Below are 24,858 nucleotides of genomic sequence, written 5' to 3'. Positions count from 1 at the left end.
GATTTCTCACTTGGTTGCTAAATTAGAGGCATAAATAGTGTAGTCACATATGTCTGTTACTGTGCCCAGCATATTTTTCCAATTTTCTTTGATTTTTCCTGTTCACTTTATCTGAGATAGATTATTAGAGAAAATTTTTAGAAAATATTAGTCTCTGATAGTGGGAAAATGGTCTGGAGCTATCATCAGGAATAGGGTGCATGCTAGTCATGAAGCAAGAAAATAGATAATTAGTTGAAAGACAAGGGGCTTTTGCTTCGTACAGTTGTAGATTTTCTTCATGTTAAACTACAGTATTTTCAATCCTCATCATCCTATTTCATGGGCTGGACTGAATTCAAAAACCCATGCTGTGACCTCAGCTCTGACAAAAAAAGCACTGCAAAAAGCAGATCAGATTTTGTTCTTGTTCTCTGGTTGGTATATTGCTGCAAATATTCTCATTCAGGGAATTTCTCATACCAGATAGGATGAATCAGAAATGTAACAAATAAACATATTGAAATAAATTGTAGTGGGTAATGGGACTAGTTTAGGGTGGGGTGTTTTTTTTTCTTTTTTTTTTTTTCTTTTCTTTTTTTTTCCCCCTCCTCTGAACTTACATCAGCAGACTGAGTGATATTCCTCTTACCTGCAGAAAAAATGGACCTGCTTTAGGATGCAGTTACCAGTCCACTCTTTTACTGCTGGTATGAGAAAAGGAAAGAGAATAATTTTTGCTTCAGGGTTTCTCAGATGCTATATGGTAACCTAAGTGAAAAAATCCCCAAATTTTTCAAGAACTTCAAAGAATATGGGCAGGCACTCTATGTGACTATTAGCCTGTACAGACTGTTAAGGAGAATGAGGTGGAGCCCAGGTCCAAACAGGACTCATGTCCATTCTGAAGAGGAGAGGCCAAGCAGAAAGATCCAAGCTTTTCTTGCTTCCTCAGAAACTCAATACATAGGGAACATAAAATCCTGACATTTTTGAGCTTTCTGATATCTGATTACCTGGCCTGGATTTTTCAAACTCTTTTCCAGCAGACAGTATTAAAAAAAAAACCTCTTCTGAAACATCTTCAATTCTTTCTTCTATCCTAGACAGTCTGAATTCAAGCCTGTTATAAGACAGCAACAGAACTCTGCTGGTCAGTATTGTCTTGGCTGAAGGAAGACCAAGTACCCACTGTGATTTTTAAAAAAAAGATTTATCAGCTGTTTTCAGTTCTGTTGATAGTATGTTTTTAAATCAATGGCATTATACCAAGATGAACTTGGTCCACTTCCTTGAGCATAACATCCGGACTTAGAGTCATTTCTGCAGGAGTCACAAGTCTCGAAACTTGTCATTTTTTTCTATAAGCAATTTGAATTTCGGTAAATAGGTTTTCTCTTCTTTGACTCATGGCTTTTCAGGGTTGTACATTTGTTCTCATGAGCATAGCAAGAAAGTTTCAAGCATCTTTGCAGAGATCTTTAGCCAAGAGAGAAAGCTGCTGGTGAAGCTCTGTGGCACGAATCAAAAGCTGCATTTAATGCATTTATTCATTTATGGCTTTCCTGAATGCAATGTTCTGTGAGAACATCATCTCTCCCTGAGAAATCCGAGAATGCATTCATGCAAAGATAAAGCCAAATCCACATTACAAATATGTCACATTTTAGGAAGAAACTAATTAAAACATAGTGCTCAAAACTTGCTGTGCTTGGAGGAGGGCTAATTGACGTAGAAATGTACAAACTATGTTGTAGCTGTTTTGTAAGCTGAAAATATCTCTCGCCCTTGTAAGAGACTTGGATTGTTAAAAAAATTTTAAAAATACAATTCATAAAGAGAATGAGAAAAAAATCTGTAGCTGCCCTGAACAATGGCAGCTGAAAAAGGAGAGTCAGGTTTGATGTGAATTTTAACATGCTGCCTAGATATTATCCAGATGTATGCACACAATACAAGAATTGCATTCAGTTTAAGACTATATTTGGCATAAAACTAAAAGCAGAGACTCTATCAAGCTACATAATTATAGACCACATGTGCAGGAGAAACAACTATGAAAAAGTCATAGTCCTTTCAAACAAAGCCAGAAACAGTGGGCTAAACCTGTGTTTTTAGGCACATGACCTTTGTCTCATTATGTGTACCTTTAACTGTGATAAACATCCATTTAAATGAATATCATTTTCTTACAATTACAGAAGGGTCATACATAATATACTAGGTTCCCCTGGCAGCATATGTGTTAGTCATGCATATTTCATGAGCAGTTTTATTCCTCTAGTCAGCTTCAAGCGATGCTCAAGCTCATGGCTTTGGTGTGTAGGAAATTAAGGTCTTGCCCATAAAAAGCTTGTAACTCTGCACATTAGCAAGACATGCAGCCGAATGATCTCCTTGTAATATTTGATGGGTATTGGTATCAAATTTCTTTCTGACACACACTAATTTGCCTGATTTGTCAGTTGCTATGGAAAAAGCATTCTTTCCACAAGTCTTTGAATCTAAAAATTGTGATTGTTGTTCAGCACTGAAGGCCAGCTGGGAATGTTGTAGTTGCATTAGAAACAAAACAAGAAGAGAGGTGGGGAAGACTTAGATAAGACAAATATGCTATATGCTAAAATTTTATAGGGCAGGCTGCAAAAAATTATTGTGATCCAACACATTATCTGGGTAGGTAAAGCAGCATCTGTTTGTATACTGTGATGGCTTTATCTGATGCAAAAGTGGAATGGTATAAAAGGCTGGAATGGTAGCAGGAGTAAAAAAAGGCTGCAGTATGGAAGTCAAAATTCTCAACACCACCAGCAGCAATTTCCCCTTTTCTCTTTCCAAGAAAATCTATTTTATCAAGGCAGCTTTATCTAGCTGATATTTTTCACCATGGTAAAGACACTGTTTGGAGCCACATAAGTCACAGATGTCAGCTTAGACAGTGAACACATTCTGCTGCTGTAGCAGGATGGTTTGGCCTCAAGTCAAAAGGAAAGGTTATTCTCTGCTAATCTTTAAAACAGTGCAGAGCCATGCAAAATCAAATCCAGGAGACATCCCCGTACAAAGTGTGGCTAATGCTCAGAGATCGAGATGCCATGTTTGATGCCCTATGTTTTTGGGAGATATTTTTTGTTTGAGTGATTGCAGTGAAGAAAGCTGTTCTCCTTGATATGCTAAATTAATATTTATGTTGTTAAAATATCAGAGACACTACAGAAAAATATTAATATAAAAAGGTTATAATTATCTTTAAAAATGTGGCAGCAATTGAAATGTAAATCCTAGTGAGCTGGGAGAGAGACTTGTTTGCATTGTGCCTGGGGCACCCTGCCTGCCTGCCGCAGCTGCCATTGATCATTTCAAATCAAAGGAAGCGGGAGATGTCTCTGGTGGCTCGACTGGGAAAAAAGCAAGCAGAGAAAGATGCTCTGTTCTGCAGGACTGTTATCAAAAAATGAGCTGGAAAGTGTTTTAAATCTTGCTCCTGTTGAATAAGGAACCCTTCAAAGCTTTGCCACAATAAATAAAGTTTTCAAAACACATAGAATCTAAAAGATATGTTTTAAGTCTCCCTGAACTAAGCATTTTTCCCTCTCTTATTGTTATTAGAAAACAATAGCATGAAACTAATGTACATGTGATGATTAAATCAAAAGAGCATGCAAACAATCAGAAACCACCATTTTAGAGTGGAGTTTCTTGTTTTAGATTCCTGTAGGTAGGAAAAAAAAAAAACAACAAACATTTTCAGGGGAAAGGACACACAACACAGGAAAGCAGAAATGCAAATTCATATCACTACTATTCTCAAACAGAATGTCTCTATAGTGTACTGGGCAGCAACAAGCAATATGCCTTCAGCTGTCTACACTTCAATAATAGGAGATAAAATGCATCTTCACTAAACCCTGAATATTACTATGTAGACATTTCTTGAGGTCCATTAAATTCTATTTGACATACATTAAAAAGATTTAATCACATATGCCAGTCAGCTAACCAACCCATTAATCTAGCTGTTTTTCCTATGAAAATTGTATTTAAAAAGGTCTTTCCCCCCCCTCAATTTAATTTAGTCATCCATTTAAATTTCATGTATTTATCATGTAAATGTGCCTTATTTGCAAAAGAAAAGCTCACGACTCAGTGAAATAAATAGTTATTTCATTAAAATGGATACAAAAAACCCTGTGATTAGGGTAATTAATTTGCACACTAAAAGCTATCTTTCTAGTTCAGATCATTAATATTGATGGTGTTCGATTTTGTTCTCAGTAATGTTCCTTGAAATACACTCAGAACTGGCAAGCAAGGATGAAGAATCAGCCGCTTAAACTCGAAATGAGGATTCAATAAGCACTTGGCTACTTTCCCTCTTCCACCATTCAAAATTAATAACACAAAATCATGATGCCTGTGTCCCAAAGTGAACTGGATTATTTGGATTGTATGGGATTATGTGGTTCATCACAACTGAATCTTATTTACATATGCAGTTCTCACTGCATTTCTCTGACTTTATTTTCTTAATTGCAAAATAACATTAGCAGAGCTTATGTCTAGGTATTCATGCTGCTACACACATCACTGCCAGATAACAAGGCAGAGTTTGCCAATACACTCTTTTGTCATTAGCTTTTCATCTGCATAATATGCAAATTGTGTTGAACAGTTTCCCAGTTTGAGTCCTTTCTACCACAAGATTTAGTCAAGACTCATATTTTGATTTCCCACTGTACAGCAGATGTATTCCACAAAAGACCTTGCAGAAAAGGTGTCACATCACTGTTGTGCACTATCAATTACAGCTGTAGGCAAAGTGCTATGGAAACCAAGTTCTAGAAGAATTTCAGAGACATTATGCTGCCCGTGTCTACATACTCAGACGTACTTTGTGATGAAGAAGTCAGATGTGTACTGTGGAATGAGTGCTGTATGGTTTATTTGTACAGACACATTATATGCTTGCATGATATATGACTTATTTCAATTTCTACGTGAAATATTTACTTTCAGCTTGACTGCCTAGCCCAATCTCTGTTCATTTTCTATCTCTGGCACCTATTTGAAACCTCCAAGAAACATCAGAAAATTTCAATATTTTGAATACAGGTTAGCAAAACCACTTATTCCCTCTTCACCAAATATGGAGCCCTTTATCCATTTCCAAGGTCACATCTGGATAACTTTTGTCCTCGGTCAAAGACAGTTTTGTGTGATGGAAGCTTACCTATAAACAATTTTTACTCATGAAGGATTAGAAAAATGCATCTTATCTTCTTAGGGACAGTATGTGATTTATGTCTGGTAAATTTAGTATATAGAAAAGTGACTCCATAATTATTATATTTATTTTACATATAGTCTGTACAGATATGTACATCTACATAGTTTTTTTCATAAAAGGTCACATGTTTAGAAGTAATTTCAAATTTATTTTACAGCTTCATAATTCATGATTATATAATCTAATAATTTTCTCATTCTGAGTCCTTTCTCAAGCATCATACTTTCATTATTGACTTTCCAGGCAGTCACAACCAAAACCCATGAAGCAGTTTTCAGGCCAGAAGTGGGTAGTGGGTAATTGTTCTGCAACTTACACATCATATATAAATAATATTCTAAAATACTAAAGGATTTAGAAACATTTACTTCTCCACAGTTTGTAAATTCAGTCGTGGCTTCATTACCAATGAGTAAGAATTAATCCTCCGCTAATAGAATAACATCTTTGTTTCTTTATTTATGTTTGACCACAGTATCCGAAACCAATATGATTTAACAACCTGCATGTTGCACTGCTAGCAGCCAGATTTGCACCATGTGAAAATACAGCCCCATCAAAAAACAGCATGCAGAATTACCAGCTGCCTTTACAAAAAAATCTGTGTGTTTACTATGCAGAGGTATGTGCAACTATTTAAATGTAAACATATGAGTAAATTTATATATCTTTATATAAAAACCACCGTATTTTTCCACTCGTACTGCATTGAATTGAGAAGGTATGTCAGTCTTTTAATTCCTATACTGTATGAATGACTGCACATGTATGTTCCAAGAAAGCACTGTGGTCTTTTAGACTTCAAAAAAATTTTATTTCCTGTGAGGAATTTGGCATTTGCCTAACTGCTCATCCTACTCATCTCATACATTTAAAATGTGAATTTCCAATGTCTCTCACTAAAAAAAAAAAAAAAAAAAAAAAATTAAAAAACCCATATGTGTCCTCACAGTGAATAATGCAGCAAACACTTCCTGATTCTTCTGCCATGGAACTTGCTGAAGACCAGTAATTCAGTTCAAAAAATAGGAACTCCTGTGTAAAGTACTGTGAATTTCTCTAACATATTTCACTATTATTTATTGCCAAAGGTATTTACATTAACATTTAACCACCCATGATTTAGAAAGGGCACGTCATAAGACAGGATAATTTCTGTTCACTCTTGACAGTATCTATCACACTCTAGGTATTTGAACAATCATGATATTTTCTTAAGAATTTGTTTTTAACACCTGGTATCTCTCTTATATACCTCAATATCAATCATAACTCAGGAGATAACATTCCTTATGCAGTAATGGAGATGGGTTTTGCACTCTTCTGGTGAGGATCCACTACCAACTTTGCAGAAGTTCAAACCCAGCATCGATGATTTGCGTGTCTTTTTTTCCCACTTTTAGTGAACCTTATATGGAGACACACACATAGACAGATTCCTGGGCCGAAGAGTCTTAAAGGTAGCAGATGGCTACTATGCTCACATGGAAAAGCATCAGGAGAAAAATCTTTAATAACCCTCATGTGTGAAAAATAAATTTGTTTAAAGTTTTCAAATTGAATTTTTGCATGAAATCTCTAGAAACAGGAAATTTATGCTTGATTTAGCCATTCCATTTTATTATTTAATCTTTTAATGATTTGTGTATGTAATATGGGTGATATGTATTATCTTGAAAAAGATACTTTCATGAATCTCTAGAAGTCTCCATTAAAAAGTGTAGCTGCAAACAAAATACATTCCCTTTTGCCAACCCTTTCTTTTCTTCATTGTTTCATTGCCTGAAGCTTCTGACAAAATTTCTGGTCATTCTCTGTTCTCCTTTTCATTCAGCTATTGCTGTAATATTTTTCTACTTCAATGTTACTACTGTTTTGAAATGCTGCTCTGTCTGGAATAGCTGTAAGAATTTTGAAAACCATTTAAAATATTGCATCAGATAAATTTAACAAAAATATGGCTTAAAAAATCTTTTCCATCCTATTCAACTATGAAATCCCGAAATGTCACTACATTTAAGGCACAGTAATAAGAGAATGCCCTAAAAATGCTGCTGTTCGTAAAAGAGTGTATACACATTCCAGCTATGTAAAATAAACCTTTCCCAAGTATGTTTCTGAAAATATAATTTAAAAGCAGTTTTATACAATACCTATCACTGGATTTACTCAGAGCTTTAGCAGCTAGTTCTTTCTTTAAAACAAACAAACAAACAAAAAACCCCAGTGAAATATTGAAGTGTTTTAAACCACTTCAAAGAATACTCCATGGTATTTTTTTTCATAACTTGATTCCTGAATTTCTTCAAGTGGCGTCCTCTGATGCATTGTAATAAGACAGTACTCATGCAAACAGCAACAACAGCAGTCAGCTTATAGCAATGTGCTAATTAAAGAGAGGAGCTCACCACAAATCTACTCCTTACAATTCATGGCAAGTGTACAGCAAATCACTTAGCTGTTTGTTTTTAAAATAGAAGCTTTTGTCTGTCTTGTTTGGAAAGACAGGCATGGGCTAAAAAGACTTTTACTACAGCATGACATTGAAAAGACATTGCCCTGAGGTTTGGCTGAACAAAATGCTGAAACATTTATACTTTAATGTAAGACCTTATTTTTTTCCCTAGCTATTCACCTTTCATAATATGTTTCCTTTAATTCACTCCAAATCAACAGCTAGGAGACCAGTGCAAGGAGTCTTCTAGGATATATTTTGTTCCAAGGAAAATGATAGAAAAAGCATGCTTGCTAATAAAGAGATCTTTATTAAGGCGTGAGGACAACAGCATCGCAAATAGTCAAGAAAACCATTAGTCTCTTGGGCTGCCCTGTAAATAACTGATTCATTGAAAACAATGCAGTGTGAAAAATGAATGAGCTTTATTACTAGAAATGCACAACACAGTACTTCATATAATTCAAAACATAAAGAAAGAGAAGATTTTCAGCAACATATTAGGGAAGTTAACTGAAATGAGGGAAGAGTAAGAAAAATCATGGCATATCAAAATGTTCCACTAATCAACATTTAATAGTAATAATAATAAAAATAGAATTAATAATAATAAATATAAAAGATGGTAAGGTAAGCATACTGCTTCTCTTCAAATTCTGTTAGAATTTATTTTAAAATAGAACAACAACATATATTTTTATCCTCCTTAGAGATGAAAAAAATCAAACATCTAGCTATGCCAAAGATAAGACGTCCACCATTTTCTGAATTAGACTAAATTCATGGTGGTGTCTGAAATTTTAATCTGAAGGGAGCAGATTGAGGGCAATCCTTACCATGTCTGAAATACCCCATTCCACTTCATGGAAGTGGAATGGGGTATTTCAGATGGAAAAGATGGCATTTACTAGCAAATAGAGAGGGAAATATTTTTGTGAGACAATTCTATCAGTTATATATATTTTCCTTAATAGTATCTACAGATTTTTCTGTTGTCTGTATGTAGCCTGGCATAAATTTGTAGGAAAGTACATAATTCAAAAAGCTTTTGGCTCTGCATTTGTTCTTCACTCTCACCCCCACAATGGCAGTGGCTGGTACAATTCACATTTAGCTGGAACTCTGACATTCCATTTGGCCATGGCCAAAGAGTCAAGGCTAGTGTCTGGTGCTGGCTAGCTGAACACAGGCCTCACTTCTGTCATATATCCAATACAGAGTGGCTGCAGGACACTGATCTCTCTTTAAGTTTGCACCTGCTCAGAATATCTATATCAGCTTTTAAATCTGTATTTATGCAATGTAAGATGCAAATATTGGCCTTTACTTAAAGGTAACATTGATTAAAAGCCACAAGAAAAGCAGAACACAGATAAAATATAGAAATTGCTGAGGGATGGACATTTTTAGGCTGCAGGAAATACTCTTAGTGAATATGTTACACTTAAAAGGATTGAGTGGACTAGTGTGCAGTGACTAAGAGGAAAGTAAGAGCAACGTATGAAAAATAGCCATCAGCATTAATAGGAATCATTTAACAATGGGTAGAAAAATTCACCAAAAATTAATTGAATTCTGGGTTTTTTTCTCTCTCCTTGCTTCCTGAGGACAGAGTGTGTAACTGGTGGAAGCAGAGAGCAAGGTGACTGAGAAATATTATTAATTTTTCAGGCTGTCAGTTGAACGGCACTTGGCCACGTGGCCAAGAGGCGAACAGGCAGTAGTTTTATCACCAACAGCACAGGACAATGAGTCTTGGCATCAATGTCTGTATATGATTCTATATGTGTCTTTTCTGTTTGTTTTAGCATGATACAAAACGTGAATAAAGTTTTTTTAAAACCAGACAAATCAGCACAGAGAGTGGGAGGGGTGGGTGCAGCAGACCCCGCATTGCTGTTTGCAGAGGAAAAGTCTTTGGAAGATAGCAAAGAGAACTCAGTGTCTTATGCAATTTGCTGCAATGTTTCTGTTAAAAGAGATTTGAATACAGGCAAGGTTAAAGGATAGGAGACAGGGAATTCAATCATCTTAACACTTACTGGCTTCCACAGAAACTTTAAATAATAAAAGTCCTCAAAGAAGTATCCTCCTGGAGTATTAATGCCTCTCTTGCTGTATCCAGAGCCTGTGTTACTCAAAATGAAAAATGTTTGGAAATCAGCTGCACCACTACAGTATGCAGTAATAAATATGAACAGAAATAAACAGTAAGGCTGGGTGCATGATGTGTACATGTCACTGAAAATAAACCTATATCCTATAACCACCCATATCTCTGAAAGGCATAAAAATTTTGCTATTTACAACAATAAATAAATGTATTGTTGTAGCTGCTTTGCCTTGTAAAACACACATCTGTGTTATGAGGGGAAGAAGAAATATCCTTCCTACTTGAATCAGAAAGGTAATTTATGCAGAATTTCTGAGAACCTTACATTCCCATATAATTTGGTAAAACTTCAAAAAATATCCAACTGAACCAAACTGGTTCAACTTAATTTTAATTAAAGTTCCCTGCTATCAATCTTATTTTGTAACAGGAATCTGTCCCTTGTATAACTGGATTTTAAAGTACAAACAACCATAAAGCAAGATAGCAGTTTGTGTGTAACAGTGCAAGTTTTCTTCACTCCTTTTTGAAAGAGTGAAGAAAAAGTTATATTTTTTTGTTTCTCAACAAAAAAAAAAGACAGACGAGTGACTTTAGATCAGAGTCAATGAGAAATAAAGAACTGAAGTAAAACTGGAGGTGGACACATGATCAAAACCATGAGAGTTTCACAGACTGAGGCAACATGTGTTAAAACATCATTTTCCAGCAAATACAAGCTGTGAAATTATGCTGGCAGAAATAAATTTTACTATTGTCCTTTAACAGATTTAACATGAAGACACCACATTAGTTTTCCTTTACATGCAAAACCTTTGACAGAAATTATGTAAGGCACGAGGCCTACTTATAATAAGCTACATTTTTTCCAGCTTGATTTTATACTGGTCTCAGCCAGTGCACATTTAATGGAAGGAAACGTAAGCTGCATGTACCTACAAAGAAGTGCAAGAGAAAGAGGACTCAAAGATCTGTTGGAAATTTTCCAATAAATCTAAGTCCCTGTATATGAATGGCAGTTATGTACGTAAATATGTCTCTACAGTTATCTACGTGAGATATAATTTTCAAAAATCTATTATTTTCAGTAATCCCCAAATGATTAAAAGATTCTGCAAGGCTAGCAATTACGAAAAATTGCCTAAGTAGAATGCTGAGATATGAAGAAAGAATTCTAAATAGAAGCATGTCTTTGAAAGCTGAAGATGGTTTTGCTAGATGTGGAAAAATTAAGGTGCGCAGCATCAAATATTCCTTTCTGTAAATTTTTATTCTGTAATTATTTTTTACCCTTATTCTATTCCAAACTGATCTACTAGCTTAAGAAGTATTGTTGACTGCAACATTTGCACAGCCCCTCTAAATTCCACATAAAAAATAATTATACTGACTGCACAGGAAAACCAAAACTCTAAGTTAAGAAACAGATGAAGAAAAGGCTACAAGTCTTGTTATCACTCCCAACAGGACACTTTGCACCAGAATTTTACTAAAGAGAGCACTTGTTCCAGGCAACAGTATATCTTTCATTTCAGAATATTAAACTGTAAAAACTGAGTAAGGCTATAGAAATGGGATTAATTTTGTGTTGTATGTTTATTCAGAACACATGCTCCCTTGCCACCCACAGGAGTAGGAAAGTTAATCTACATGGTAACAAGGCAGACCTTACACTACTGTGAAGTCACTCCCCAAACTGCATCTTCATTTCAATTTCAGCAAAATGGCATGTTAGGCTGCAGTGTCTTATTCAGCAGTAAGAAATCCAGAAGGAAAGACACAACAGGAAGAAATGGCAAGGTCTCTTCCCTTTTATCCTGCCACAGATCCCCTGGATGTGATGTTAAAAGAGGTTTTCTTTGGATTCTCTGGACTTCCAAGCATATCCATTAGCATATCCATAAGCAATACATAACCTCTTTCCAGTAGCAATAGTTTGTTTTAAAAGAAGTCATAACATTGCACACAAATATTGTGACATGATACCTATCTAATTTCAAAGTACTTGGGCACAAATGTGTCCTAAATTTCATCCTCTATACAGACAAAATGAAATAGCATCCTATATCTGTAATGGAAAGAAAGAGCATTCCAGATGCTCAACATGAAAGAAAATTTATGTTTCAGAAATTGTCATCCACATGTTAAGGGGAAGTAAACATAGTTTTAAAGCAACTTTGGATCTCCTTCATGCCTCTGCATCTGTCCATAAGGCAAAGATCCTTAACATTGATAGGTTTACAATTTGTACTGAAGATGAGTAGAAAAATATAAAAAGAAAATATAAAGAGGACAGCACCCACTAACTGGACAAAATTCTCTACAAATTTCATCTTCTGTCTTTGAGCTTGAGTCATGTCCTTGTCTAGTAGGCTCTTCTGCAGAGCTCTTGACATGCATGCTTAACTGGATAGGTTTGATTGTAATGATCTGGAAAAGTATGAAATGGATATGAAGTGACAAAGGTGATAGCTTACAGCATCTGGGGAACTGGATATGCCAAAACAATTAAGTAACAATGATTCAAAATCCTGTCAGAGAAAACTGGTGAAAAAATAATTGGGATTAAATTGCATGATAAGCAATAATCGGAAAACTGCCAAGGTGAAATACTTTTTAGAAAGGTAGAAGAGAAGACTCTACACAGACTATTCTAGACAATTTTATTCAATTTACTGGCTACAAGAAGGCACCAGTTCAGAGTATTTAAGAAATTTCTACACAACAGTATATTATGTGGTATATGCAGGTATATGTCTCCTTCAGTCATATATAATTCACAAAACCTAGTGTTTTTCAAGTGTCAGTTCCCTTCAAAGAATAGCTTCAGTAAGACCTGCTGGTAGCTGAGCAGCTGAGTTTTTACAGCTCAGAAAAGGTTGCCTGTACATCAGCAACTCAAAGTAGGGAAATGCAGGCACAGCTGCATTTAAACAAGTATCATTTCAGGACCTAAGCACACCCTTCTTCCTACATTTCCTCTTTTATTCCCTTCCTGCATGACCTGGTTGTCTCAACTGGCTTGTGTTATCAAAAGTGAGTGGAAACAACAGGACACACTGTAATCTCGCGGTTTAAGCCCAGTAGGAGGTGAAACACAATAGAGCCCCTTGGTCAACCCCTCACATCTCTTCCCATACAACCTGCTGGACTGGGGAGAAGAATCAAAGTAAAATTTGTATGTTGAGACAAGAACAGTTTAATAATTAAAATTAAATAAAATACAATAATAGCAATATTAATATTATTAATACTAATGATGCTGTGAAAGTGATGCACAATGCAATTTCCCACGATCCAGTGACAGATGCCAGACTTGCCCTCCCTGAACCCAGTTCAGCCACGTTTCTAGGTGACAATTCATGTACTAAGCACGATGTTCTTTGGCCAGCTTGGGTCACCTATCCTGGCTAAGCTCCCTCCTAGTTTGTTTTTTTGTGCACTTCCTCACTGGCAGAGCATAAAATTACTTTTTAAAAAGTCCTTGCCTAAATATGATTTATCAAAAACCCAAATCATCAGTGTGTTTATATTAACATCATTCTCATTGCTGAATACACTGAAATACAGTTCCGCATGCACCAGGATTCCTGCAACTGCATGTGATGCAGATAGATTTCTGAAATGTCAAATTAAATAACATATTTTGATATCAGCAAGTGAAAATAATCTTGAAATTACTAGCGTGCGTGTAACAAGTCTAAGTTATTTGCTTTAACTAAGTCTCAAAATGCAAGAAAGTATGTGTCTTAGACAGTAACATTCAGAAAATGGACAAGTTGCTTACAAAAAAAGGTTGCTAAAATATTCAGGATATTAAAAATCATGTGGTTTGAAAGACCATAGGAAGAGTAGGTAAACCACAAAACTAATCATATTGCACCATGGACTTGGACTAAATTGTGGAGTCTTTAAGCAGCTACAGTTTTAGCCAACTACCTAAAATTATTTTTTTACAAAGAGGAAATTAAATTATTAAATCTATATCTGTATTGTTAAATCAGTGTTGGGTGTGTCTCATTATATTTCCGAGTAGCTGTTACTCCCACTGACTGTGTTGAAACTTCTAACAAATTTCTTGCCTTGCTATGCTGTATGCTGAGGTATTTTGTGAGGTCAGAACAACGTCTATGTGTTTATGATGTTTGAGAGAGACTTAATAGCATGTTGATGCTCTGCATTTTGTCAAGTTCACTCTCACTCACTGGTTAGCCACAATTCAAGGTAATAAATGTCTGTAAGACAATGCAGAAAAAAATACTGAAATTTCTTACTTAGTTCAGATTTCCTACATTTTTACAGATTAGAGAAATCCCCAAAGCACAGTTCTGGAAACCACATAATGGAAAAGTAGTACAGCACACATGAAAATAATGTATTGTGTCTTGTGTCAGCAAACCCAATAAGGGTGTGTGTATAGGGGCAACACGGTTGCGTGTGTGAGAGAGAAGTGGCCAAATACCAATAAAGCATTCAAAAGTTTATATTTTGCAAAAATCACTTCCTATGTATATCCATACAGATATCTTTGGTAAATCTGTATTTATGAAAAGATCTGATAATATTGGTATCACAAACAAGACCTATTTTCACAGAAAGGCAGTGTTCGGAGTGCAGACAGAGGATATGAGTAGTGTGGTTTTATTCTGTAGATGAGTGGTCTCTGCATTTTCTCTGTATCTCACACTGTGTCACTGGTTACTCACTCTAATAAATTGTTAAAGGTGTTATCAAAATTTTGGGATTATAGAGAAGGAAACTAGTAAATATAGAGAGCCTCGTTAAAGTTGGTTAGAACCCAAAAGGATTTCCTTGCATTTGGTCTTCATAGTACAACTAAATTAACATAGTTAAGATTAATGAGACAATTATTTTTGGCAGCATAGCAAACACATTCATTTGACTCATGTGTCTTTTACATATAAGTAACAAATTATTAGTATTTCTACCACAGACTGTTTCCAGTGAATTAATACTTGAGTTTTCAAGTAAATTCTAGAGTCAAAAGATACATTGCAAAACCGGTCCTAATGGGAAGGGCCCGGTGTGAATAATTTTACAGAAATACCTCTCAGAAAATAATTTTAAGAAAAAACCCAAATAATTCTGTGTGTCCTGAAGGACTATACGAAGCTGCAAGCAGAAATGCTGCAAAGTAGACATGCAGCATCACAGCTGGGGAGATGAGAGAGCACAGTCCCCGCTTCAGCTTCCCCCCAGCACAAGGACTGGTGTGCCAGGTGCTGCTTCACCCACAGCCTCCTGTTCCTCTGAGTCACATCTCCTGAAAGAGGGCAGGCAAGGCAGCAGCTCAGCCTGCAGGTTTCCTCTGTGTACCAGGCTCACCATAGGGCTGCTGTTGCCGCTGCTTTTCGCTTACTAAGGTGACCTTACCCCAGACATTGCCCTGCATAATGCTGCTGTAAAAACCTACTAATGCTGGCTTTCTGCAAGGCAATGTGACCTTCAGTGAACTCTAACACTCTAATCACTGGAGCTGATAATAGAAAGCATCCTGCAGGGAGATGAAAATAACTGTGATGTCAAGCAAAGGCATTACTGGATCCACCTTCATAAATTTACATTTACTGAAGACCTCAAACTGGAGGAGAAACATCAGTTTCAACTGGATAGTATGCTCACAGTCTTTACATTAAAAACTGTGTATCAGTCTAGGCTGAGAAGAAGTGAGAGACCCATCAGAATGGTTTTCAGAGCTTTAGTTAGTAGAGTTAGTTAAACATGCTAAGAAAATACTATCAAATAATTTAATAGGGGAAAACAACAGTTAATGAAAGTGCAATTAGTCTGGGCACGGTTTCATGAAATGCCAGGCAGTTTAATAAGGGGCCAGCAAATGTCACAAAGTGAAGATGAATGTCATGATGTTATTTTCTCAGGCTAGAATTATTTGTGTTTCCTCCCCTCAATTCTGAATACCACATACAGTATTCAATGAACAACTGGTAAAGATAAAAAATGGGGAAAATTTGTTGAGACCCACAAGTAGCACCCTGCATATGATGTGCTCCATAGACAAGAAAATGAAAATCACATAATGTGCCATATAAGAAGCTCATAAATTATTAACCATCAGTCTCTAAATCTCTAACTAGAAGTTACTTGTCCATTGTGGACAATTCCAGTGCATCTTTGTATGAATTTTACTATTATTGTTTCATTTCATTTTTTAAACTCAAATAGGAGTGAAAACTTCCAAGCAAATCTGTCAAAAACTTTCTCAGTGGCTAAACAACTGCAAAAAAAACTCCTTATTTGTGCTCAGTTTTCTACTTCTTACAGTTAAGAGACGAAAAAAGTAGGGAATTTCTCTATGCAAAACATACCAAATGATTCTACCATTTTAGGGTATTGTCAAGCAAGCTAAAAAGTCATGAAATGCAGTTTTTCAAATATTGGCATTATGCTTGATAATTAAATATTTGGAAAAAATCCCCAAATACAAGGCAAAAAAATTTTCCTTTTATTAGAGCTTTTTCAGCACATTGAAAAGCATGAAACTGACAGCTCTTGGTGCAGATTTCAACTGCAGATTTCAACTATCTTATCAGGCAAGGCTAAGGATACATAATTCCAAATAAAAGTCTTTCAGTACTCTGAGAAATCCTTTTGCTCAAAACTGTTTTTTTTTTTTTTACTTTGTGTATAGAAATAGAACAGTTTGTCAAATTCTCTGCAGAAATCTTTTTAGTTACCACAAAAAGTGTATTTGCTATAGAATTACTTGACTTCTCATATAGGAGCAAAAATTAACTTTGTCAAATTTTGTTCTTCAAAAAGGCCTTTTAGCTGAGTTAAATGTTTGTTTTGTGCAAAAGAATGACCACATATCAGCTTGGAGTGATTGCACAGTAGTTACTTAGCCTGGCAAATGGCCGCAAAACGTCAGCTGAAATGAAAGACACACAGCCCTGGGCTTATCACAGAAAGTGCAGATGATTCATGTAGCATCGTAAATAAATAACACAGGTTTTGTGTTAAGGTAGCTTTAACAGTAGAGGGTCTCTTTTCACCACCAGCTCATTTCAAAGCACCCATAATAGAAGCCTTACTTGGTGACAGTGACATACAGCAAGATAAGGTATCCTGTCTTTAATGCTCATATTTCAAGGTCACAGAGTGTTACATTCCTAGCGAACGTGCAGAAACTCAATCAGATAGGACCTGCATTAATGGATCATCAAAATATTGATAGTAGATTCTCTTCCCCGCCTGCAGGGAATGTTTAGCCTGGCTGGTAATTATGCAGGGTAGGAAGTGGGGGGTGTGGATTTGGAGAGACGTCAATCATGATTTGTCTACATTTGTCACAAAAATTAGGGGCAATTATTTGGCAATGGAGCTTGAACCCAGGATTTTTAGATAGTCAAAGCTCTTACTGACTGATCTCAGTGATCAAGTCTATGAATTTACAGTGCATAGCAAATGGAAAAAAACATTTTCTGTTACTACAAGGGATGTGAGATAAACATCCACTTCCATTGATAAAAATCTCTGTGATTTGTGCTTAACAGGTCTGAACTTCAGATCCACTTGTTTTCTTTTTTCTAAATTTGCTACTAAGTCTGAGGTTTTAATCCTAAGCATATGTTGACTGCTCAGGAGGACAAACAGGTCCAAATAGAAAGCGGTGATGGAACACTGAGAGAAACAAAAGCATTTGTTGATAAAAACACTATGAGAAACACTAGAACAGAAAAATTGTTCTTGTCAGCTTATGGCTACCACGTCTGGCATTTTTCTAAAAGTAGGTTAAGCCATGAAGTTTGGCTTAACTGAACCAGTTCTGAGTGATGATCAGACTGTTTGTTACAGGGCAGCTGCCAGTACTTATTTAGGGTGTGACATAAAGATGAGAGAAGTAACAGATACAGTGAGAATTTACTTTTGTATTTCAGGTATTTGTGCAACTTATCCTTAGAAAAAGACAATGTTTTAGGTGAGACTATTTAAATAACATTTGCTGTCCATTCAGATTTTATATTCTCTGAGAATTCTTACAGTAAGTCAGTGCTTCATAATACAGGCACTTCTGTTCAGCAATTACAAGCATTTTTACTTTATTGATGGTCACACTCTGTTGGGGAAAGGTGTTAAGAAAAATTATTAAATTCAATTATTTCTGTTAATCTCAGCACTTATCAAAATCTTGAAATCTCTGCAGGTTCATTAGAAGCACTTGGTCTCCAAATGTTAAATGTTTTTCCCCACTCTCCAATTTGGTGAGTACTTTTGTGTACCCTTGTCATCCTTCAGATAAAGAGTCTGGAATGCTGGACTTCTAAACAGAAAAAACAACAGGCCGTCTCCAGGCAGTAACTTCCTCTCAGGCTTCCAGAAATATCTCAGATACAGAAGACTAAGAGACTTCAGAAACTTTCAGCTGTGACACAGAAGGTTGTGGTAAGCCACATTTTGTTCACTGACTTACAAGGCTTGGATACTTTTTAAATTTAAACCAGTAAAATAGGTTTAACTATGTAAAATTTCTAAAATGTCACATGAAGTACCCAGATGATTTTCTGCAAGGCCATCTGTCTTAACTGAAGTTTTCCTTCCTTTGTTCATAAAATCATGGCTTCCATCAGCAATAAAACATCTTTCAAAAACCAATTACTTTTTCACTTGGGATAATGTCACAAACTTTCTTTCTATAGTGTTTGTCCAATAGCAATCTCTTTTCATTCTATCATGATAGTGGATAAGGTACTAGGATATTAAATTCCAAAATTTATCATTATAGTCTATATTCAGTAGTAAGACTTAATTATTCAAGTCTCAAATTTATAAGACTTATATAATTATATGTCTCAAATTTATGAGTTGTCAACTGCCTTGCATCAGAAACTAAAATTTTCCCTAGAACATTTTATCCCTAAAAATTGATACTGAACTGCTATCCTGAAACTATGTCTACTTTAAAATCTTCCGTATAGATTTACTGATGATTGTTTTGTAGATAAATTAAAAAATCAGTCTGATGTTAAGTTAGAAACCTGCAAATGATCATCAGGGCCTTGTCATCTGACATTAGGCCTGCTTGCCTGATGTGGGAAACAAATTCCAGCAGATGGAAGGCACTCAAGAAAACTGGGGACATTTAGGAATACAATTACAGCAAAATGGGAAAGTTCTGGTTTGTTTTTTAATCTCAGAATTAAACAAAGAATGAAACGGTCATGACTTCTGGGACAGAATTATCTAAAGAAAAATCTTGAGGTCTGTAACAATATCCTTTCCTGGAGGAAAAAAAAACTTAAGTGAGTGAAAACAGGAGTAAATTTACAGCAGAGACATCTGGAGAAAGGGAATTTAAGAAGAGAACTGTAATCACAGCTGGACTGCTGTGAAAAAAATCAGTCCTGAAAGAAAGATTTTATATAAATGTTATAGGAAAATAAGGGAAGCATGTAGGGTAAAGATGAAAAAGCCATCTTAAAGCAGTTACTCTCTACTCTTAAAAGTGGAAAATAGAAGTGACTTGCCATGGAAAGCCTGTGATTGGAGACTTATCTCAGCAAGATCTTAGCACCTGTCACTAGCTTCACTCAAAGTTAATGACACATAGAACTGAAATCAAACCACAAGCCATAATCAGTTCAGTATTGTTTTAAACAGGAGTTACTTAAGTCATTTGGCTGCAGTGTCAGATTAGACTATATTTGGTGAAAGGCTATGAAAATGTAGAGGTTTGGAAAATCTTTGAAATTTCCCCTTGTCTCTCTCTTCTGCATGATATAAATTGTATCAGTAAGATATAAAAAGAATTGTAATTTCTTTCATTATTTCTCTGTCAAAAATGTATCTCTCCTATTCTAAAACAAACACCACTTCATACACTATCTAAAAGGTTTTTGTACTGCCTTAAAAATCATAGCATTTTAAATAATCAAGAAGTTTATAAAATGTAGCTCAAGTTATTTTATATTATTTGATATAAATTCTTGCAGCTTTTCTGACTTCACTAAAGATAGTTTATGTGTAAAGAATATTAGGGTCCACATGTTTCAAAAATGCTCTGCTGTAAACAAAACAACGTGAAAACTTAAAAATAATTAGAGAAACACTAGTCAAGTGAGCTATTGGTCATATATTACCATACAAGTAAGGGTTAGGACTTCATCTCTGAGTTTGTTCAGCCTGCCCCTGAAGGAAGGGGTAACCCAGGGTATTGTTACTAAATCCTTTGGGGTAGATTAAACTGAAAGAACACTGAATGATTGGAGTTTATAAATACATATATGTAGGGTTTACTTTAGAAAAAAATGGTTGCAATGGAAAACAAGTATGTAGCCATTTTCATTATTGGTAGCTATAGTAACATAAGAATATAAAAGTATACAAATTTCCCTTTGGGAAATGCATAAGAAAAAGAAAGAATAAGAGTAGAAAGATACCACCACCCAAGGACCCCACAATGTTGGTTGTTGTGAAATGATAGTCAGAGTGACCATGCACTTTTCTGAGTGATGAATGAAGTTGTGATCTGACGCATTGCTGAATTTGTCCAGCTAGCTCCCAGCTCTGCATCATGGAGTGGGCTGAATCCCAGAATTTTAATATCTGAGATACAGCTGCTGCAGGGTGCAGCTCTATGGCAATCTGGCATTGTCAGCACAGGTGGAGACAAGGAACGACAGAGCGGTCTTTTGTGTAGGTTGTACTCAGGCTTGGTCTCTGGAGAGCCTATGACCAAAAGACCCAGAGCACATGCGTGCAGGGGCTTTTATACAAGGAAGGGTCTCAGAGGAGGCTACAAATTTCTGACCAATAGGAAAAGGGACAAAGGAGGAGCAACAGGTGGGGTTTATAACACTGAAACCAATGGGGTAACACAGGGGAGGGGAACAGTTTAAACTAATGGGCGTGGTGGATTAGGGCATTTCTAAAGGGGGTACTCAGGCAGGGGTTTGGCACAAGGTGGGATTGGCAGTTTGGTAGGGAACATTCTGGGACAGGGGGCCTGTCTTTGTGTATGACAGGCAACTGGGTAGGAGGGCTAAACCAGCAGCATAGGGGAGAATAGGAACAAAAGACAACAGCAACATAGGGGAGAACAGGAACATTAAGGACAAAAGCACCCTGCAACATTGATCCATTGTGAAGAAAACACAAAACAGAAAGAGCAAAACAGAAAGAGCAAAACAGAAAGAGCAGTGGGATAATATAGTCTCAGGTTTAAGTCGGCATGCCCAGGTACATCCCCTGAGGGAGAGCTTTCAGTCTTTGGTGGAATTCCCCAGAAATACGTCTAGGGGCGCTTCAGGGTCTTTGATGGTTTATGGCTCCTCCTGAGGTATGGCAGCTGCCTCTTGCATCAGCATAGTGGAACCAGTTCTGCTCCATCAGAAGGGATGAAAACCCTCAGGGCTATGTGTAAATGTCCCAAGTGACCTTCCACAAGGCAGGGTGTGTAAGGGATGACAATCGGCATGACAAAAATTTTATTGTATCCTCTGGTAGTGTGGGTTCACCACCTGTGTCTTGTCGGGATTGCCACCACACACTCAAAAACTCACCTCCTCCTCCTTGAGGAGCAGGGGGAGGGTTAAACATGACCTCAGCAGAGCACCCTGCCCTCCACTTATGGAGGATTTTTTTGAGTCATTAACCATTAATATTTCAGTCTCCCTTAATCATAAAAGTGTTGGTTAAGATACTTAAATTTATGGATTATTAAAAGCTTCATCTTGCATGGAACTTACATGGGAAAAGTATTGCAATGAAATTACAGATGAATGCTCAAGGTATTAGAGATTATAGGTAAGAAATGTTCAGCTTCCCTGTGTTTCCTTCAAAACATGCACCTTAATGATACAGACACAAGACTTCGGTTTTCATCTGATCAAAGAGCTAAGAGAGATGCAATCCAATGCGCTTATTTTGGTAGACAATTTACACATATCTTTCTGCTTTCCATATTCTTATAAGATGAATGTCATTGTTCTTGACATTCCCAATTGCAACAGGCTTACATGGCGCTGCGTACAACTGCTATTAAATTCTTTAAAAATATCAGAGATTCTTAAGGCTAAGATCTTCAAAGCTAACGAAAATTCTGTAATCCACTGCAATTCATTGTTACAGTTTTAAGTCTAATATATGTAAAAGTTAAATCCTAACCCCACCTCCAGACTTTTTTCAGCTCCACTGCTTTAAATTTATGCTCCAATGCTTTGAACTTTAACCTCAATCCTTTCATGAGAGATATGGTAATCAGCAAACGTCATCACTGCAACAACAAGAGAATAAAATACATAACTAAATGAAGAAAAATTTGTTATGCATAATTTTATATAAGCCACGATAAAGTATTTCAGTCCTACTTCTACTCCTAATGCAGGGAATAAGCACTTAGTGGTAGTCGTGTTTAAGTATCAGATGGGAAACAATAAAACAGTTTGAAGTGAAAAAACTTGTAAATGGCCTGAAGCTAGAATTTAATCTGAATGGCCTCTTTTCCAAAAAGCTGAATGAACAAAATGTGCTCAAGCCCAAGGTCAAGCAAATAAGCAGAGAGAAAAAAATTTTAGCAAACTCATTCCCAATTGCAAACTTAGCAATTACAATCAACAGTTCTGAAAGCCTGGTACAAATTTGTCTGCTTTTTGCTGAAGAAATAAAAAATAATTGTCAGGGTTTGTAAAAATGAAAGGATTTCAAAAATATTGATCTGAGGGATTATACGGAAATATGAAAGGAATGCTCCAAGGTAAAATGTGATTGCTTTTTGCCTAAGAATTCTTCTGGTTCACATTTCTGTTAAAATGCTGCTACATTATGTTTTCTCTTACTGAAATATTATATATACAGAAGGAAGGAAAAGACCTTGGGACTTGGACAATTTGCCTACATTTAGTTCTAATAGTATAATTAGACAGGAGAATCAGTGATACTGCAGCTAAAAGCTAGAGATGAACTAACTATCGCTTTATCTTCTGTTGCCATGGACTACATGATGAACTCTGCAGTGACCTAAATTTATTACAGAATAGTGCTCGTTGCTGCTGTACTAAGCACTCCATTGCAATTACAGCACATTAGCCAGAAGAGTGAATCTCTAGGGAAAAGGTCTAGTCTTTTAATCAAGCAGTAGAAAAGTCAGAGTGAACAAAAATTGCACTGCTTTATATATCTGCAGTCAATCTGTAAATGTACATCTAACAGCCGTCTTAATTTTGCCCAGAAAACATTTCTATTATATACAGGGGTCATGACTGTAGAGTTGACTCACTTAATCTTTTCCGTACTTCAGTGAATTTTTTCCTGTATTATATTCTCAACCCTCCTGAACTTTGTTGGGATCACCAGAAAATTAAAATAACCAGTCTTAGGATTTCACCTTTAGACTGACCTATTTCAAATTAGAATAATCCTTTTTTTTATTATTTCACTGGTGTGTGTCACAAATCTGAAGATGTGGGGAAAGCACACTGTGAGCTGAGCACTTGAAGACAGACACAATTTTCTTGAAAACAGCTTTTAACATTTAATGGGATCTGTAAAGCTCACTTTACAAATATTCTGAAATCGGATAAGTTATTTATTTGTTCTAATGGATAAGACGAAAGCTTTTGTAAACAGAGTGTTTCAAAACATTGCTAATGAGTTTTCAAAAAAGCAACTGTCATTTCAGTAGCAATAGCTGAATATGCTGAATTTTGAAAAAAAGACAAATTTGAATTGCAGAACAAAAATAGGTCATTAAATTTAAGGTATATCTTAAAGTCTGTCTGTGGGCTGGGTAAAGCAGGAAGATCTCAAGGTCTTTTTATTTCTATTCAAGTGAAGAAAAGAATTCCTAATGCTTTCAGGGAATACAGGGACAGGCACAGAGGTGATTCACATGATCCAACCTTAAATATCTGTCTGAGACACCAAAACCAGGAATTTCTCTCACTCTGGGCTACCTGTAATATAACTGCAGAGGGCTCGACACCTCCAAAGTTCTAGCTGGCACTGTGCAGCTCTGAATCACCATCTAAATGCACCTACAAATTCTCTTTTTCCTGCATAAAATACTATTTAAGGGCAATTAGGATCCTGACTTGGGTACATAATATTAGATTTCTGAAGGTGACTGCTGTAAGTCAGGTTCCTTGGTCACTCATCTGGGTAAGGATTTGCAGAGCTGCAAAATCAAAGGCTCATTCTTGTTTTTCTCATTCTCCTCTTGTAGATGTACATAAGAACATGCTATAAACACAGTAGTAAAACAATGTGTATGCAGGACAAAATAATTTACCTCCTAACACCTTTCCTACTTTCTTTCAATGTGTATTTAGAGCCATCACCCAGGGAAGGTCCAAGTTACCTACCTTTGTGACTCTAGTATATAGCTGACTTACATTTTCTGAAGGAGCTCAATTCCACCAGACTAGTAGAATTTTATTTGTGACTACAACATCTTTTATGAACTGTCAGTTCTGTTGATAAAATAAAAATTAAGAACAAGATACTGTACACCTGTGCCATTCATTTGTGCTTCTCTCCATTAATCTATTTCTACAATGGCTGCTAAAAGCCTTATCATAATATTTCACAGTAACACTTTGTGATATATTCTGTGAAATATATGGGTCACTGAAACACATTCTAAAAGGTGGAAAAATATATGCCACATGCATTATAGTGAATTGTAGACATTACAGGCACATCTCTTTGCAATCTATTTCTTCCCATTAGTGCTTTAAGCCCTAAACAGAGACAACTTGAATGGCATGTCAGAAATACATACGAAAAATGCAGAGAGAATTGTACTCATATCTGTAGGCTGAATACTGTGAAAGAACTTAACTATTTAGCACAGAGAATAGATAACACTCTTTGAGACTTACTGTATCTAAACAGTCTGCATTTTCAGAGCACCTTAAAAAAATGCTGTCTGTCTCAGATATTTTTAAGGTGTAGCTGGTATGTTGTATGACACTTCCTTTCCCATCTGTGTGGAATAAGAATTGTGGAGAACTTGAGGAAATCAGCCAGAAGTAAGCCTGCAACACT

General features: G+C 36.1%; 1 long non-coding RNA gene across 1 annotated transcript in view; it reads left to right on the top strand.

Annotated features, from left to right (window-relative positions):
• The first annotated feature begins 18,144 nt into the window (after nucleotides 1-18,144).
• The window catches only part of LOC135290671 (uncharacterized), a 61,792-nt gene continuing 55,078 nt past the window's right edge, over nucleotides 18,145-24,858 (top strand). Inside the window, exon 1 of the long non-coding RNA XR_010353441.1 lies at nucleotides 18,145-18,258. This is a non-coding gene — a long non-coding RNA (uncharacterized LOC135290671). The remainder of the gene's footprint in view (nucleotides 18,259-24,858) is intronic.

This window comes from Passer domesticus, chromosome Z (assembly GCF_036417665.1).
Source record: "Passer domesticus isolate bPasDom1 chromosome Z, bPasDom1.hap1, whole genome shotgun sequence".
NCBI lineage: Eukaryota > Metazoa > Chordata > Aves > Passeriformes > Passeridae > Passer > Passer domesticus.
This window is presented reverse-complemented; position numbering and strand designations above follow the sequence as displayed.